The sequence below is a fragment of the Protopterus annectens genome, chromosome 6.part0, assembly GCF_019279795.1.
Source record: "Protopterus annectens isolate FY-2018-M chromosome 6.part0, PAN1.0, whole genome shotgun sequence".
NCBI classification, from domain to species: domain Eukaryota; kingdom Metazoa; phylum Chordata; order Ceratodontiformes; family Protopteridae; genus Protopterus; species Protopterus annectens.
In genome coordinates, this window is record NC_056737.1 from 1,234,013,329 (window position 1) to 1,234,029,596 (window position 16,268).

Consider the following 16,268-nt stretch of genomic DNA (forward strand, 5'->3'; position numbering starts at 1 on the left):
GGGGGGGGCGATCGGTACTACTGTATTATGATCTTCTCTGTGTACGTATGATGCTTAGCCATTTGTAGTGTTCTATTCCCTTGGTACACTACCTCAGTCCACCGATGTGCATGACGGATACCCAATTGTCGCTGTTTTGTCGCCTGCACATCTTAGGGCTGCCACCTTTTCAATGCACAATGTGGGACATTAGTGTTCGAACGTGTAATTTGCCTGGAAAATGCATGCCCACGGCCAGTACATAGGACAGGTATTCACGTTTTGCCAGGTGAGCGACCGATTGTTGTAGCATTTCAGTTGCTTATTCTGTTTATTATTATATTTTGCTGTTCCACATACAAATTAACTCTTTTATGCTACCATTTTGATATATATCTGGGAAATGTTTGTCCTGAGATATCAGGACATTTGACATGTGTTCGGTTTATTTACAGGACACGGCTGGCCAGAGAGGGCATATCCCTCTCAGGGTGGAACAGGTGTTTACCTTGGAACATATGCATCAAATTTTCAGCGATTACAATGTTTCAGTAACGGTATGTTGCCTAATATACCATCAATGTCATATTTATTACCCCATTTTGCTGCGTAACTCACATTATGTGCTCTCTGCGATTGCATATTCTTCACGTCACCCGTCAAATGCGGATCACATGATCTGTTGCTTCAATAATCTCCCATATCCTCTACACGACTGCTACGTACCCTTCTGTCATAAAACGTGTGTCTCCTTCCCTGTATCCACTGTAGTGTCTACATTCACTATTTACTCTGCTGTGTGTTCCCCTGACCTATGTTCAGATTTAACAGTATGTGGGTAGGTCTTGACCCGATATCACTACTGTTAACAGAAACACAATGTAGTCTGGTCCCTGATCTACAATAGACACAAAAGGCAGACACTCCTTACCTGGGCCTCCTGTTTAAGGCTGCACGTTTTCTTCTTGGGATCCAGTTTCTCGCTTTTCAGCCACAGATCAGACAGTAAACAGCCTCTTTACACACAACAATTCAGTCGGAGGTCTTTTCATTCAAGAAGAACCATTTATGCATATTCTCCAGCGTACATGTCTAACCAGCCATGCACTCTGACCTGTAGCTTACCAAGGGAATTCGGATTACAAGGATCACGATGTGAAATAAGTTGTTACAACCAGACTGTAGTTATCAGTAGGCTTTTCTAAGTGACAGCCGATAACACAGGAGGCTCGGGTTCGGACAGTTTTAGTAGTGTACACAGGCAGGCTAAATAATGTACAGTCCAAGTATGAGAGTTTTGTCTGACTCTATACAGTAAGCAGTTTCTTTATATAGTGTTTACAATCAGCATTTGCCCAACTTACTGACATGGTCGGTCACAGGGCATTTCCATCACTATGGTCCGCAATAGTCTATACATACGTGGGTGCTGGGCTCGTGCTTTTAAATTGTTTTCTCATGGGAATAACACAGCCTTGCAAGGCACCTTGTACATTACAGTATCCTTTTGTGATTGTAGCTGTTTCAAGGACCCTAGACTGTTACGATACAGTGGACAGTTAATTTCTTGATACGTTGCTTTGTCTGTCTGGTAGGGAGTTGTACTGCTATCTTCCATTGAGCTCACAAGGCCATCCTCCTCTGGGGAAGGAGTGCTGTTATGCATGTACATACATTTATTGTTCTGTAACCCAGCAAATAATTAATGATGACAGACATGAGCCTGCTGTCCTGCTTACTGCCAGGTTCAGAATTCCATCACAGTACAGCTTAGCTTCACCAATTACATGCAGGCTTAGTTCTGCTGCCATATTGTACGGTACAATTCAATACATTATATAGTATTTCGAGTGTAAACTGGAACTTCATATGTGTTTCTATATATTTTACGAACAACATCCATCCAGCCATATGCATGTTGTTCCATCCTTTACCTTGACCGACTGTGTATTTGTCCGTCCAGCCACGCTAATCTCCACATGTGATGTCCCAGTTTCCCCTTCTTTGCCTGTAGCACCCTGTTAGGATGTCCTGTGTGTTAGGCACCTGTTCCGCTATATGTGATCGACTTCACTGCAAAGATAATCGTCGATGCGGTGGTCCAACGACCCGACTTGTCCACATGTGTACACTTATGTGCACCGTGTCGTATGCAAACCTAGATGGTTTGGACGGGTACATACTACATGCGGATGTACACATTCTGCTGACACATTCACATGCAGCCATTTACATATCTGTACCTGCGGTGGGTTGCTGACATGTGGGTGCGTATTTGCCAGCGTGGCATTGCCTAACACAAACATCTTACCACAGTTCAGGTATGCACATTGTGTGTGGTTGTATAGCTGCACACGGATGCTAGCAGGTTTGGGTGCAGGGGTATACATGGGTGTGACTGACATGTACAATGAGGCTATTGTGTAGTACATCCGAATGCATGGGTTCTGCTTCTGGATATTACACTTCATCATACACCATCCAGTGTATGCAACAGAGATGTTGCTGGGTCTGGGATATGTTGCTATGCACATGTTTGCCTGTGTTTGGGGTATCTTGCTTCCTTACTGTTGTTATGTCGGCACAGCTACCCGGCTATGTACTGTCACTACTGCTTGTGACCATTATGGTTGGCACCTTTTCCAATGCCCATAGTGGGGCATGTTATGTGGACACTTCGAAATTTGCAGGACTACACATACCCAGGGCTAGTGCAGTAGACAGAACTTCACTTGTTTGCCATACTATGAGCCTATTCTGTTAGCGTTTGGGTTCCTTATTTATTTTCTTATGCCATGTCTGTGTTCCATACCGTAATGTATATGTTTTATGCTACTATTTACATGTATATTGCGGGGATTTGCGTGGCAGTGGATGCAGGTCATTTTCCATTTTTACGATTGTTGCAGGGACACGACTGTCCAATCAGGGACTGTCCATGGCACTTTGGGACAGCAGGTAACCCTGGTGACCATGCCCATGTCGCTGCTGGGGTTTCCACCTTTTCCATTTTCCGATCTGGGATATTTCCGGGACTCACATCTGCCTTTACAGGCCGACACATACAACCGGTCACTATATAGCATAGAAATTCACTTGTTTGCCTAAATAATTTGCTTATTATTGTGGCAATTTCCTTGCTTATTCTGTTTATTGTGTCATTTCGGTATTTCTGTTACAGAAATAACCAATTCATGCTACCATTACATTACATACGGGATATCATTGTGTCCTACAATCGTAGCACATCAGCCATTTCTAATACGTTTTTCGGGACACAACTGTCCATGGAGAGACTGCCCCAAACAAAGTGGGACAGGTGGTGACCTTAGTCGCTGCTCCTATGTCGGTGCGGCGCGCTGACATGCGGCTGTACACCTTCTCTGAGTGTAAACACTGACAGTGCATTGCGGGGGCCGGCCTTATGCGTATCCTTTGCTCCTTGAGCGGGTACACTTATGCCTTGGTGGCTTCTATTTGCTTCTCCGTTAATTTGGAGCGGGGACTATGTTGCGTACTGTACGTGCGTTTCATTCTGCACGGGACCTGGCTGCTGCCATTACTATTGTGGGCGGACCGTGGCTGTCAGCACATTAGGTTGCTCACCTCATGCCGGCTTAGACACGCCTCCAGACGCATCCTACCTGGGCTCGCTCACGTACACTACGCACGTGTCTGTGATTCCGGTGCACTCTCATTAATATGTATATGGCGCTACTGCGCCGGATATTCCATGCACCGCCGGCGCAGGCCTTACGCCGGCCTTGCGCCGAGCTTCATGAATCCCGGGGTCTGTCTTTCTCCCTCCTAGACAAGCATTGCATCCATGTGTTATTTGAGCTACTTCTCTCTGAACTCTCTCCAGCAGAAACTAACATCACCTAAGCTCTGTCTTCCACAGACATCTGGACATCAGATTCATAGTTTGAGCTGTTTCTTCCACTTGTTTGATTGGGACTTATACTGATTAAAGATGAAGCTTATTCTGAGGCAAAGAAGATCACACACATTGCAGTGGAGTGATGTTGAAAGAAGCAGGAAGCTTGCACAAAGAGAAGTGGAGCAGGTAATTAGGTCATTTTTTTTTTAAGGTCAGGCCAGTCCCAACAGCCAGCAACAGTCTCTAGGCAGCTGCCTAGGCTGCCTTGTGCTGGATCCAGCCCCAAGTGAGCCACACTGATTCACCATTCACCAGGTTGTGTAAAGAGAAGGTCACGGTCATTTAGTTATCAAGCACCAGAATTCACTGCATTATGCAAGCACTCAAGTCCTTGCATCACAAGTACTCATGTGACACAGACATAGTGTGCATGAGTGTAAATGATGTGAGACATACTTTCCTGAACTTTTGAAGAGAGACATGATGAGGCTATCAGACTATGTGCCTGAGGCTGGTTTGAACCTTATATTGAGCAGTATTTCAGTATCAGCAACAGTGATGCCACAGTGCGAGCAAAATATGATTTCAAAAACTGGTTTAGCCTTTTGCGTCATTCAAAAGAGATACAACATATATCAACCTGAGAAAAGATGGTGGATGGTCAAATCTGCTTTGTCAGGGATGGCCTGCACCTCTCACCCCATTGCTTTTGTATATTGGCTAAATCCTTTTCCACCCATATAGTGTTTTATTAAGAAATTTCAGTTTTTCTAAAGCTTACACAGAATCCAGATTATTCTAAGGTATTGTTGCTCAACACTAGGAGTCATAACAAGAAACATCATTACCTATAAGCACTTTTATCCTGGAAAACATCATATGTGCATCATTATCATCACAGACATCTGGTACCAGACCAATGACATCACAGACATCTGGTACCATAGCAGTGACATCACAGACATCTGGAACCATAGCAGTGAAAACACTCTATCAGCACAAGATTTCAATGTCTACCACATGTTCAGGCCTACATCATTAGACAAAGGCACTACAGGTGGCAGTGGTTCCTTAACCTAACATCTATGGGGCCAGATAGCATACCAGGCTACCTGCTAGTCATCCTAAAGCACTACTTGTCTGATGCTCTACATAGGCTAGTCCATATCAGCCCAAGAACTGGCTACATACCAGATGAATGGAGGACAACAACAGTCATTCTTTTGAACAAATGTGGAGCATACTTCTCAACTGTACAGATTTTCGCAGAATGTCCAGATTTATGCCTCATATTTTGGCCTGTACCTCATAAAATGTGGCTTTCTGGTAAATCATTGCCAAATCTATGAGGACTGAAGTAAAAAAATAATGATAAAGATTTGAGTTTTAAAGTTCATACCCTTCAGAAAATTCATGCTAATGCAAAACATGTTATTCTATCAACTTTCTAAGTTTGTAAGACAATATTTAAAAATTGTCCATATTTTTGGGTTTTGTCCCTCCATTTATTTATGCCTTTGGCCAGATTTCTTGCTCTAAGAGGTTGAAAGCTATGATGCGGGGCTTCAACTGACCTGAAGAATTATAGCCTCATAAGCCTGACCAGTGTCATCTCTTAAGGCTATGGAAAGGATCATTATGGAATTAATAAGTAACTTAGAGACCCTTGACCCAACTGAGTTTGGATTTGTAAAGGGCAGTACCTGCCTACGTAACCTGGTGGACGTCTTTGTAAAGTTACTGAAGCACTGGATGAAGGCAGATCAGTGCACGACACGTATCTTGATCTTGCACAATCTCATACTCCATTATAGAAGGTAAACACTCCCATCTAAATGTTAATCCCTGTGTAACTCATTCCATTGCAAATGGCTGACAAATAGAATGCAGAAAGTAAGGGTAGGTGTGTCTACCTTCTCCAAAATACCTATCACTAGCACAGTATATCATGGTTTGGTCCTTGGCCCACTACTTATTGGATTGACTCCTCTGAGATCAAAGCTTATATTAAGGGTTTGTGGTTAGTGTAAATGGTACAGAAGTAAAATAACCAATGCATTTAATTTGGAAATCAAACAGCATAAGCCAGAGTCAAAGTAATATTAGATAGGGTTTCTTTAGCTAGGGTAACAAGCCATCACTGCAGAGAAAACAGATAGTTATTATGCATCCACACAATTTAAGTTTAAGAACACCAGCCAACAAGTGTACTTCAATTACCATACATGCATAAAAAAAACTGTTTTTGCTTTATGCATCAGTTTTCAATATGTGAAGATGCTAACAACTTTATCATGTTATGTACAGCTTTCTTTTAAGACTGAAAGTTTAGAAGGGTATAAAACTCTGAAGTATGTTTTTAGAAAAATATATAATAGTGATATGCATACTTAGTGCATAAGCATTTGAAGTTTAAAAGGGTTAATACATTTATTCTGTTCACACTGCATGAATCTGCACAGCTATTAGAAACTTAACAAGAGACATTTCATTTCTGCTAATGTCATGAAAATAATAAGAAGCATTTCATTTCTGCTAATGTCGTGAGACCAAACAAAGAGATATTTCATTTCTGCTTATGCCATGAAAAAATATGCAGCTGTTAGAAACTTTGATAAAGAGAACAATAGCTGCTTGAAAGTACAAACCATAGTCAGCATTACTTGTACCAAAGCTAGAAATGTACCTTGAATGAAGATAAAATGTAATATGTATTAGAACTGTACAATTGAAGAATTGAAATGTTAAGGTGGGCTAAAATAAGCCCCAAGGCCAGGTTGTTTTTCAAAAGGTTTTTGTAAAACGACAAATAATCTAGCCATGTCAGCAGTAAGTCTGGCAACATTTTCTGTGAAAAATACAGAACGCTGTGTCCAACTACGTCAGCAATAGAATAGTAACATTTTCTGTGTGACGTGAAGAGAACTGTATAAGAATAACATACTGAACACCAAAGAACTAGACAAACCTTGTGCCTACATGCTTTGTCTCCTTGCTGCAAGTAATAAAAGTTGCCTTGCTTGAACCTAACGTGAATTGGTCTTTGAAGTTTTTTCCTTTTACAGATTGGTCCTTGGAGCCGGAGCCCTCTCTTCACCTCAGATCAGACGGCCAGGTAGTTGAAACCGTACGGGGAAGAAACCAAATCAGTTCTTCTTATATGGAAAGTCCTCCGACTGAATTGTCGTTCAAAAGAGGCCAGCAACTTTCTGATCTGTGGCTGAAGGACGGGTCTCCATGAATCGGTGATCAATCACGTAGGTTCAGGTAATGCGAATCTACTTTTTCTGTTTTCTATTTTAGATCAGGGACTAGATGTGTATTGTTTTTGTCAGACTGTATTTTTCTTGCAAGTCAGGGACAAAAAAGATTACTGTCTTGTCATAGATCAGGAGAAACAGAATAAGTAGGCAGTCATTCTGAAGAGACTATAACAAAATCCGTGGTACCAAGTTAAAAAATGAAGAAAAGTTACATAACAATCAAAAGGGTAAAATAAAATGGGTAATAATTGCGTAAAAAAAAAACAAAATCCGCCGTTAACAGAAGACGCAAAATATATGCAGTCGCAGTGAGCCGATAATGTTAGATGTTATTCAAAATGGGTTAATAAATATGAATTTGACAGAAAATTAGAGAAATCCTCGCTTATCAAACTTATCAAACAGCTCAAAAATGATTCCAAGGGTCGAGTAAAAAAGCAACATCGATTAGGAATTCCTCAGGCACATAGGTGGCTGGAGGAAGTAAACCATAGGGAACAAAAAAGCAAAGATGCTAAAGCAATGTTTTTAGATAGGGAGGATAATAACTTAGTAATAGCATCAGCACCTCCACCTCCCTTACCAGAATATGAAGCAAGTGAACAAGTTAGACCACCCCCACTATATCCCACGGAGAGAGATATTGTGAAATTAAAACTGACTAAAATTAGAGATTCTATCGAGACCAGGTCCCGAACAAAGACAGGTAATCTGGAAGAAGGTATCGAGTTATGGAAAATAGTAAAGAATTCACAATCTATAGGTGAAGAAGAAGAAGAAATATGCCCGCATATAGAAGTACCTAATCCTCAGGCAGGTCAAGACAATCAGGACTCAACTATCTTAATGTATAAACCTTGGACTCCGGAAGATAACCGGAAAGCCACTGAGGGAATCCCCCATCCAAAAGTTAATTTTAGAAAATTCTCAGAAGATTTACAAGGAATGAGGTTGAGTTATAACCTAAACGGAGAAGAAATAGAAAAAGTAGTTAGATAAATTGTAGGGCCAGATTGGTACATGATTAGTGGGAACTGGAATCCCCGTGATGCTGCACAAAGACCCCTCCCACATAGCAGTGCAGAATTAGACACCAGAGAGAAAGGTCTTACAGACCGCATCTCTGAAAAATGGAAACCCAGGGCAGACTGGACTTGCATTAATCAATGCATCCAACAAGAAGGTGAAACTATTGACCGGTATTATGCCAGATTATTAGAATGTTTTAATAACCACTGTGGAATGCAGGTTCCTGAAAATCAAACACAAGAGTCCCCATATGAACAGCAGTTAAAGAATGCATTTTTAAAAGGCAGTAGCACGCCTATAAGAAGTTTTATTACAAAACACATGGTAGACCATCGTACAAGCAGGTTACAATCATTACTTGAATATGCTAGGCATGCCGAAAGGCATTTTAATAGCAAAAAGAAAAAGAAAGCTCAAGTATTTTCTGTAGAAGATGGAGCAGAAGTTTCTGTAGTACAGTTTGGGAAAAAAGGCAAGAAAAATGCACAGGGAAACAAACAATCTGATCAGCGATCAGAAGATTTTGAAGGGCGTAAAAAAAGGGGGGGAATGTTTCAAATGCGGTAAAAAAGGACATTTGGCAAGGGATTGCAAGAAAAACAAGAAGGCAACAACGGAAGACAAGGAGGGTGAGGGTTGACTATATGGTAGTCAGGAATCACTAGAAGGGACTAGCAAAGAAAGGACAAATGAGAATGTGATAGAAGGAGTAGACGAAGTGCAGGAAGTTAGTGACAATGAAGAAAATGAGATATTAGACCTAGCTTTATTGAGCTTAGAGCTCTATTTGGCAGACACAAAACCAGAAGTTACACTTTTGGTAGAAGGGAGGGAGGTTACATTTTTGTGTGACTCAGGGGCATCATGAACCCTGATACATCCCTCCAAACCACCAGAAAACACAGAGTCACCTGATTATATACTGGTCAAAGCAGCAAATGGACAGCTGTATCGGGAGCCTCTCTCCCGTAACATCGCAATAACTGATCCAGTTTCAGGACTGACACAAGAAGCAAAATTGTAGTTTCTGCAAAATGCCCAGTAAACCTCTTGGGCAGAGATCTCATGCAGCTATTTGGTATAGCAGTAGTCCCATCCATGCAAGGTATGGAAGCACAGCGACAAAATAACACCTTTGTAGTGCAATCGGAGGGTGAAATGTTTTATTGGTACAGCCAGGACTTGGTTTCGACTGGTCCAGGGACTGTGACCAAAGAGTTAATGAACCTAGCCATCAGCAAGTTCCCCTCCCTTGACATTGATAAGCAACACTTGTTGCACTGTACCCTGTATTATTGTAACACTCCAGGACCTGATAAGGAATATGAGCAAGAATTATTTAAGAATCATGCAAACAGATTGATATTGCAAAACCTGTACTGGGACACAGAAGGGAACAGTGTAGCCAGCTGTTCATTGTCCCAGGAGTTCTTTGCACTTTATAAATCTAATCGATTACCACATGTTAGCTTAACCAAAAACAGAAACATAGAATGGGCAGACCTAGGAGAAAAAGTTACGAGATGAGAGAAACAGACAGAACTAGAACTGTCAGAACAAGGAATACAAGCACAAAAGTTGAATTGGATAACTCATACCAACCAGCTGTGCACTTGCAGTCTAGCGAGGACTGCTGATTGATACTCCTATTAAAGGAGGAAGAGAATCCCTTATGAAGACTCTCTGGTCAACAGGGAAATCAGATGTAGGACTCATTCGTACAGCGGGACCAGTTACTATCATGCCAAAATCAGCATTCAGACCACAAAAAAGACAGTATCCCTTAAGAAAAGATGCAGAGGCAGGGATAAAGCCTATTATAGCAGCCTTACTTAAAGGAGGGATACTAGAAGAATCATAGCTTCATAGTTTCATAGTTTCATAGTTTAGTACTAGGCTATCTGCCCTGGGGCATTTGTAAGCCTAGCCATAGTGATGTGGCTTTTTCCACCCCATGAAATGGTACAAAAATGTACAGAATAAATCTAGAATACTGTGCCTCTGTCTAGTAGTGACACAGTGAAGGTCCCCTTATATAATAGAATTAGTTTACTGTGCCCCTGTCTAGCAGTGACACAGATGTGACCCCTGGGGTAAACCTACAATCTCCCATCCACTCATCAAGATTTCTCTTGAAGAGAGTCAGTGAGGGGTTCTGCCTAATACAAACTGGGATCCTGTTCTAAATCATGGGAAGCCTCTGGGTTATGAATCTATCCCTCCAGCATGTCCTATTCATACTTGTGCCGAGGTTTAAGTCTTTAGCTCTTGTGGTCCTGATGGATTTGGATTTTTTGAGGTGGAGCATGTCCATCAGATCCTGATTGGACATGGCCTTGTACGTCAGGCAGAGATCACCTCTGAGCAGGCGGTATGCTACTGAATAGAGCTGAAGTTTCTTTAGTCTGGCAGAATAAGACATATGTTGGAGACCCTTGATCCTTTAGTTGAGGTACTTTTGTGGTCTCTCCAGCTGTTGCAAGTGCCGGGTGAGGTACATACCAAATGGGGCATTGTACTCAATCATGGGTCTGATGAGGGAGGAATATAGGGGTACAATGACATCCTTGGATCTGGATGTGAAACCCTTCATGATGAGGTGTGCAAGGTAGAATGTTTTTCTAACCACTTTGGCGATGTGGGTGTCAAATGAGAGGTCGCTGTCTACTTGGGTCCCTAGGTCTCTGATTACTTTTTCCGTACTCAGTGGGTTGCTGTCTATGTGATAATTTGTGGGTACTTTGTTTTTTCCAAAAGGGATGACTATACATTTTTTGGCATTTAGTTTAAGGCCGTGACTACGGCACCAGTTGTCCGTTTCAGTGAGGCCTTTTTGTAGGATGTGTGTATCTGCTGGTGTATTGACTATGGCGCCTAGTTTGCAGTCATCTGTGAACTTTGTCAGCCACAGCCCTCCCATGTTTGCTTTAACATCTGAGAAATAAATGCCGAACAAGAGGGGTCCCAGGACAGATCCCTGTGGGACACCACTTGTGACTGACTTTGAGTCTGACATTGCTCCAGTGATTTTAACTTTATGGGTTCTGTCCTTTAGCCAGTTTGCAACCCATCTAGTGACATAAGGGTTTACTTTTAAGCTGTTTAGCTTATCTATGATGCCTGAGTGGGGTATTGTGTCGAAGGCCTTAGCCAAGTCCAGGTATGCTGTATGGACTGCCTTGCCCTCATCAATGGCTCTAGTGACTGTTTCAAAAAAGTCAACCAGGTTTAAAAGGCAGGATCTGCCCTTTACAAAGCCGAACTGGGTGGGGTCAAGCATCTGTAGGTCCCCTATGTCTCCGTTTATGAGTTCCATAATGATTCTTTCCATAGCTTTGCAGACCAGGCTAGTCAAGCTTATGGGGCGGTAGTTTCCAGGGTCTGTAGAGGCACCCCTTGTGGAGTGGGACCACTGTTGCTGTACGCCAGTGTTCAGGTACATATCCCAAAGTAAGGCTAAGGTTAAATAGCATTTTTATGTGTGGGTTTAGCTCCTCTTGGAGTTCACGTAACACGCACCCCGGGATACCGCCAGGTCCCATTGATGCTGTGTTTATTGCTTTGTTTAGGGCGGTTCTCACTTGGACATCTGAGATGACAGGGAGATTACATTCAGCTGGGATAAGTATTTCTTCTTTGGGGGTGAAGGAGGCGAGAAATTTGCACTGAACCTGTCAGCCAGAATGTTAGCAATATCTGTGGGTTCAGTGTATTTTTTGTTGTTGTGAACCAACTCTGAGCATATCTGAGGGTTTCCAGGTTTCTAACATAGCTGAAGAAGGCTTTGTGGTTATCTTTAGTGTCCTTAGCGATTTTTCTCTCAAAGTTTGCCTTGGATGTTTTTATGAGAGAATATAGTTTTCTGCTAATGTTGATCAGAGATGTCTTCCCTTCATGGGATTTCGCTCTGACGCAGTAGCTTCCTTCTTTGTTATACAATTTGTTTATGGCTGAGGTCCACCAGACAGGATGCTTACATTTGGTGGAGAGGGACTTGGATTTGTTTGGGATTGCATGATCCATGCATTCTTGGAGATGTCCATAGAAAGCATTTGTGAAGGATTCGGCATTGTGGGATGTGGTATCCACTGGCACAGTGGGCTTAAAGGATACCATCTCAGTCTTAAGAAGAGTGAAGTCTGCTTTTGAGAAGTTTTTCACTGTGGTCTTTTGTGCTGGGGGTGGAGGTGGGATATGTATATCCAGGGTGATTAGTTTGTGGTCAGATTTCACTAGTGAGGGGTATACTTCCGGTGTGGAGCATTTTGTCCCCATGTTTGTGATGATCAGGTCTAGTATATTATCTCCCCTAGTGGGAGAGGTGACTAGTTGTTCCAGTGCATTTGAATTTATGAATTCCAGGAACCTTTGGGCTAGGGTATTAGGGCTAGAATAATGTACCCAATCTATGTTTGGGTAGTTGAAGTCTCCCAGTGTGATGGTATTTTATGATACATTCATATCCTCCAATGTCTTCAGGAAGGCTGAGTGGGGTTCTTGAGATTGGGAGGGTGGTCTGTAACATGCTACCAGTTGTATAGCAGTTTTGCCTATGGTTAGTTGCACCTGTATGGTCTCTGATGCTTCATGTGTTGCTACTAACCTGGAGGTGTGGGTGTCCTTTATGAATATGGACACTCACCCTCCCTTTGTGGTTCGGCCCGGGTTTTGGGGCCGAAAAGCATGATACGAGGTATAGCCTGGTAGCACTGGGGTGCTCTCAGGAGCCTTGAACCAGGTTTCAGTTACTGCACAGACATCGATGTTCTCCATGCTGAGGAGTGCATCAACTGCCTGCATCTTGAGATTTAGACTTCTGGCGTTGAGCAGCATTACCCTTAGTTTTTTTCCATTTTTGTTTTCTAAAGAGGAGGGTTTGTCTTTTGAGCCTTGCCTAAAAAAAGCACTATGGGGGTGGCAAGAGCCTTAGCCAATATCCAGAAGCCCAGTGGTGACAGGTGTAAGCTATCCCTTGCGAAGCAGCGTGGCTTGTCCAACATATCATCCCAGGCAGACAGACATTGGATCCCCTTAGAATGACACCAGTACTTGAGCCAATTGTTAAAGCTGATCATCTTGTCTTTGTATTGTGGTATCATTCTTGGTGAGGGCAAGATGCTGCTCAGGGTCAGGGTCATACCAGCCTGGGCTACATAATCGGAGAGCTCCTCTATGTCTCTTTTCATGTAGTCCAGGGAGGTACGTCTTAGGTCATTCACAGCAGCATGGACAATGACGGAGTCATATTTGTACTTGCTTTGGAGTGACCTGAGTGCGTGTGTTATGTGGCGGATCCTAGCTCCCGATAGACAGCTCACAGTCACCTTCTCCTTGTTCAGCCTGGTCAGTGGGACATCAGTGTGTCTGACTATGGAGTCACCTATTACTAGTGTATCAGGCAAGGTGTTTGGCCTTAAGGGCTGCGATTGGTCGACACACTGATTTATTGAAGTATGTGTTGCATGTGTTTTGTTTTGAGGTGGTGGATTTTTGGATGTCTGCTTTGGGAGCCTCTGTTGTTTTGGTAAGTTTTTTATTAGAGCCTCCGAGTATGTCTTTGTGTTTTTATGTGTTTGGTTTGCAGTTGTGGTAGGTCTATGTGGGACTGGGATTGTTGTGTGTGTGGTTGCCATCTCCTCCTGTCTGGTCATGCCAGCCCTGAGTTGAGAGAGTTCAGCCTCCAGTTTGGCTATATAGTTGCATCTCTCACATGTATTTGTGTTTGTTGGGAGGAGGAGATTCACCATGTAACACACCCTTATTTCCAGTTAAAAAGGCCAATGGAGAATGGCTTATGGTCCAGGACTTGCAAGCTGTAAATGATGCAGTAATATAAAGGGCACCCACGGTGCCAGACCCACACACCCTGTTGAAAGATTTGAAACCTCAACAGAAGTATTTTTCTGTGGTAGACATCAGCAACACATTCTTTTTGATACCGATACACCCTGACAGCCAGTATTGATTTGCATTTACATTTCAGGGGAAAAGGTATACATATACAGGGGGAAAGGTATACATATACGCGACTACCACAGGGATATTGTGAAAGTCCAACGATATTCTCACAAGAAATGGCAAGCAACTTGGCAGGGTTCACCCCACCAAAAGGCAGTCAGATTTTACTTTATGTTGATGACATCTTGCTGGCGGTCCCCAACCAGCAGGATTTTAAAGAAGATACCATAGCACTTCTACGATTTTTAGCCGCTGAGGGACATAAGGTAAATAAAAGTAAACTGCAGCTTTGGAAAAAACAGGTAAAATACCTAGGATATGTAATATCCAAGGAAGGTAGAACATTAGATGAGGCCAGAAAAATAGCAATTTTGCAAGCACCAAAACCCACTACCAAGAAGGAAATTATGTCCTTCCTGGGTACAACTAATTTTTGCCGGAGTTGGATTCCAAATTATGCCTTGGAATATGCACTTCTGACTGACCTTACATATAAAAAGCCTATGGCAGCACAGAATTCATTGCAATGGTCACCAGAGGCAGAATCTGCCTTCGTTAAACTAAAGCAGTTAATAGCATCCTCATTAGTTCTGGGATTACTAAGCTACCATAAACATTTTTTCCAAACTGTAGATTGTAAGCAGGGTTACATGACATCAGTGTTAACACAACAGCATGGGGATAAGCAATGCCCCATTGCTTACTACTCATCAAAACTAGACCCAGTGGCACGGTCCTTACCCCACTGTGTACAAGCAGTAGTTGCAGCTGCAATGGCAGTGCAGGCTTCAGCCTCAGTAGTCTTATTCTACCCTCTCACTTTGAGAGTACCTCATGCAGTCACTATTATTTTACTACAAGAAAAGGTGGCATATCTTTCCCCTGCTAGGCATCTTTCCTGTATGACTATATTGTTGAGCCAACCTCATATGACAATTGAACGATGCACGACTTTAAACCTTTCTACTCTGCTCCCGACCCCTGCAGATGGCACACCGCACAGCTGCTTGCAGGTAATTCAGCAAAAGACACTACCTAGAAAAGATCTCACGGATGTCCCCTTGGATAATGCCAAGGTGACATATTACGTGGATGGTTCGTGCAAAAGGGGTCCTGCAGGACAGAACCTAGTAGGATATGCAGTAGTCTCTGATACTGAGATTATAGAAGCAAAACCTTTACCACACAACTTATCTGCACAGGCAGCAGAATTGATTGCCCTGACATGGGCATGTACCTTAGCAAAGGGTAAATGTGTAAACATTTTTACTGATAGCTAGTACGCTTTTTCTACTGTACATGTTTTTGCACAACAGTGGAAAAACCGAGGAATGATAACATCTACTGGTAAACCTATAAATCATGCGCAGTTTATTTTAGATCTTTTAGAATCTATTCAGTTACCTCAGAAAGTAGCCATATGTAAATGCACAGCTCACACCAAGCAACAAGATAGAATTTCAAAAGGTAATGCAAGAGCTGATATAGCTGCAAAACAAGCAGCCACAGAAGTATTTCTTTTAAATGAGGAATTACAACCCACTGAAACTTTAAATCTAGATATGTTAAAAACAATGCAGACACTCACTACGCAAGCTGAAAAATAGTGATGGATAAAACGAGGAGCAATCCTCAAAAAGGGGCTGTACATCTCTAGAGAGGGAAAACCGGTACTACCCTCTAATTTGTTTAACTATGCAGCATTGTTGAGCCATGGACAGTGCCATTTCTCAACAGGGGGGATGGTACAGCTGGTGAACCAGGTGTTCACAACGTACGGATTTACAAACTACTCTAAAAAATTTTGTTTGATGTGTCAGATTTGTAACAAACATCATGCACAAGGGGTGATAAAGCCCAAGCAAGGGAGTTACCCCATACCACCGTATCTGTTTCACACTATTTGTATGGATTTCATAGAATTGAACAAATGTGAAAATAAGAACTATTGCCTTGTCATTATAGATATGTTTTCCAGATGGGTGGAAGCCTTTCCGACTAAAAATCCAGATGCAGCTACAGTGGCAAAAGTACTTGTCAAGGAAATCATTCCTAGATTCGGTATTCCGGAAAGAATCTACTTTGTAAATCAAACCATACAGCAGTTTAGTAAACATTTTGGTATTTCTTTAAAAAATCATTGTGCATACCATCCGCAA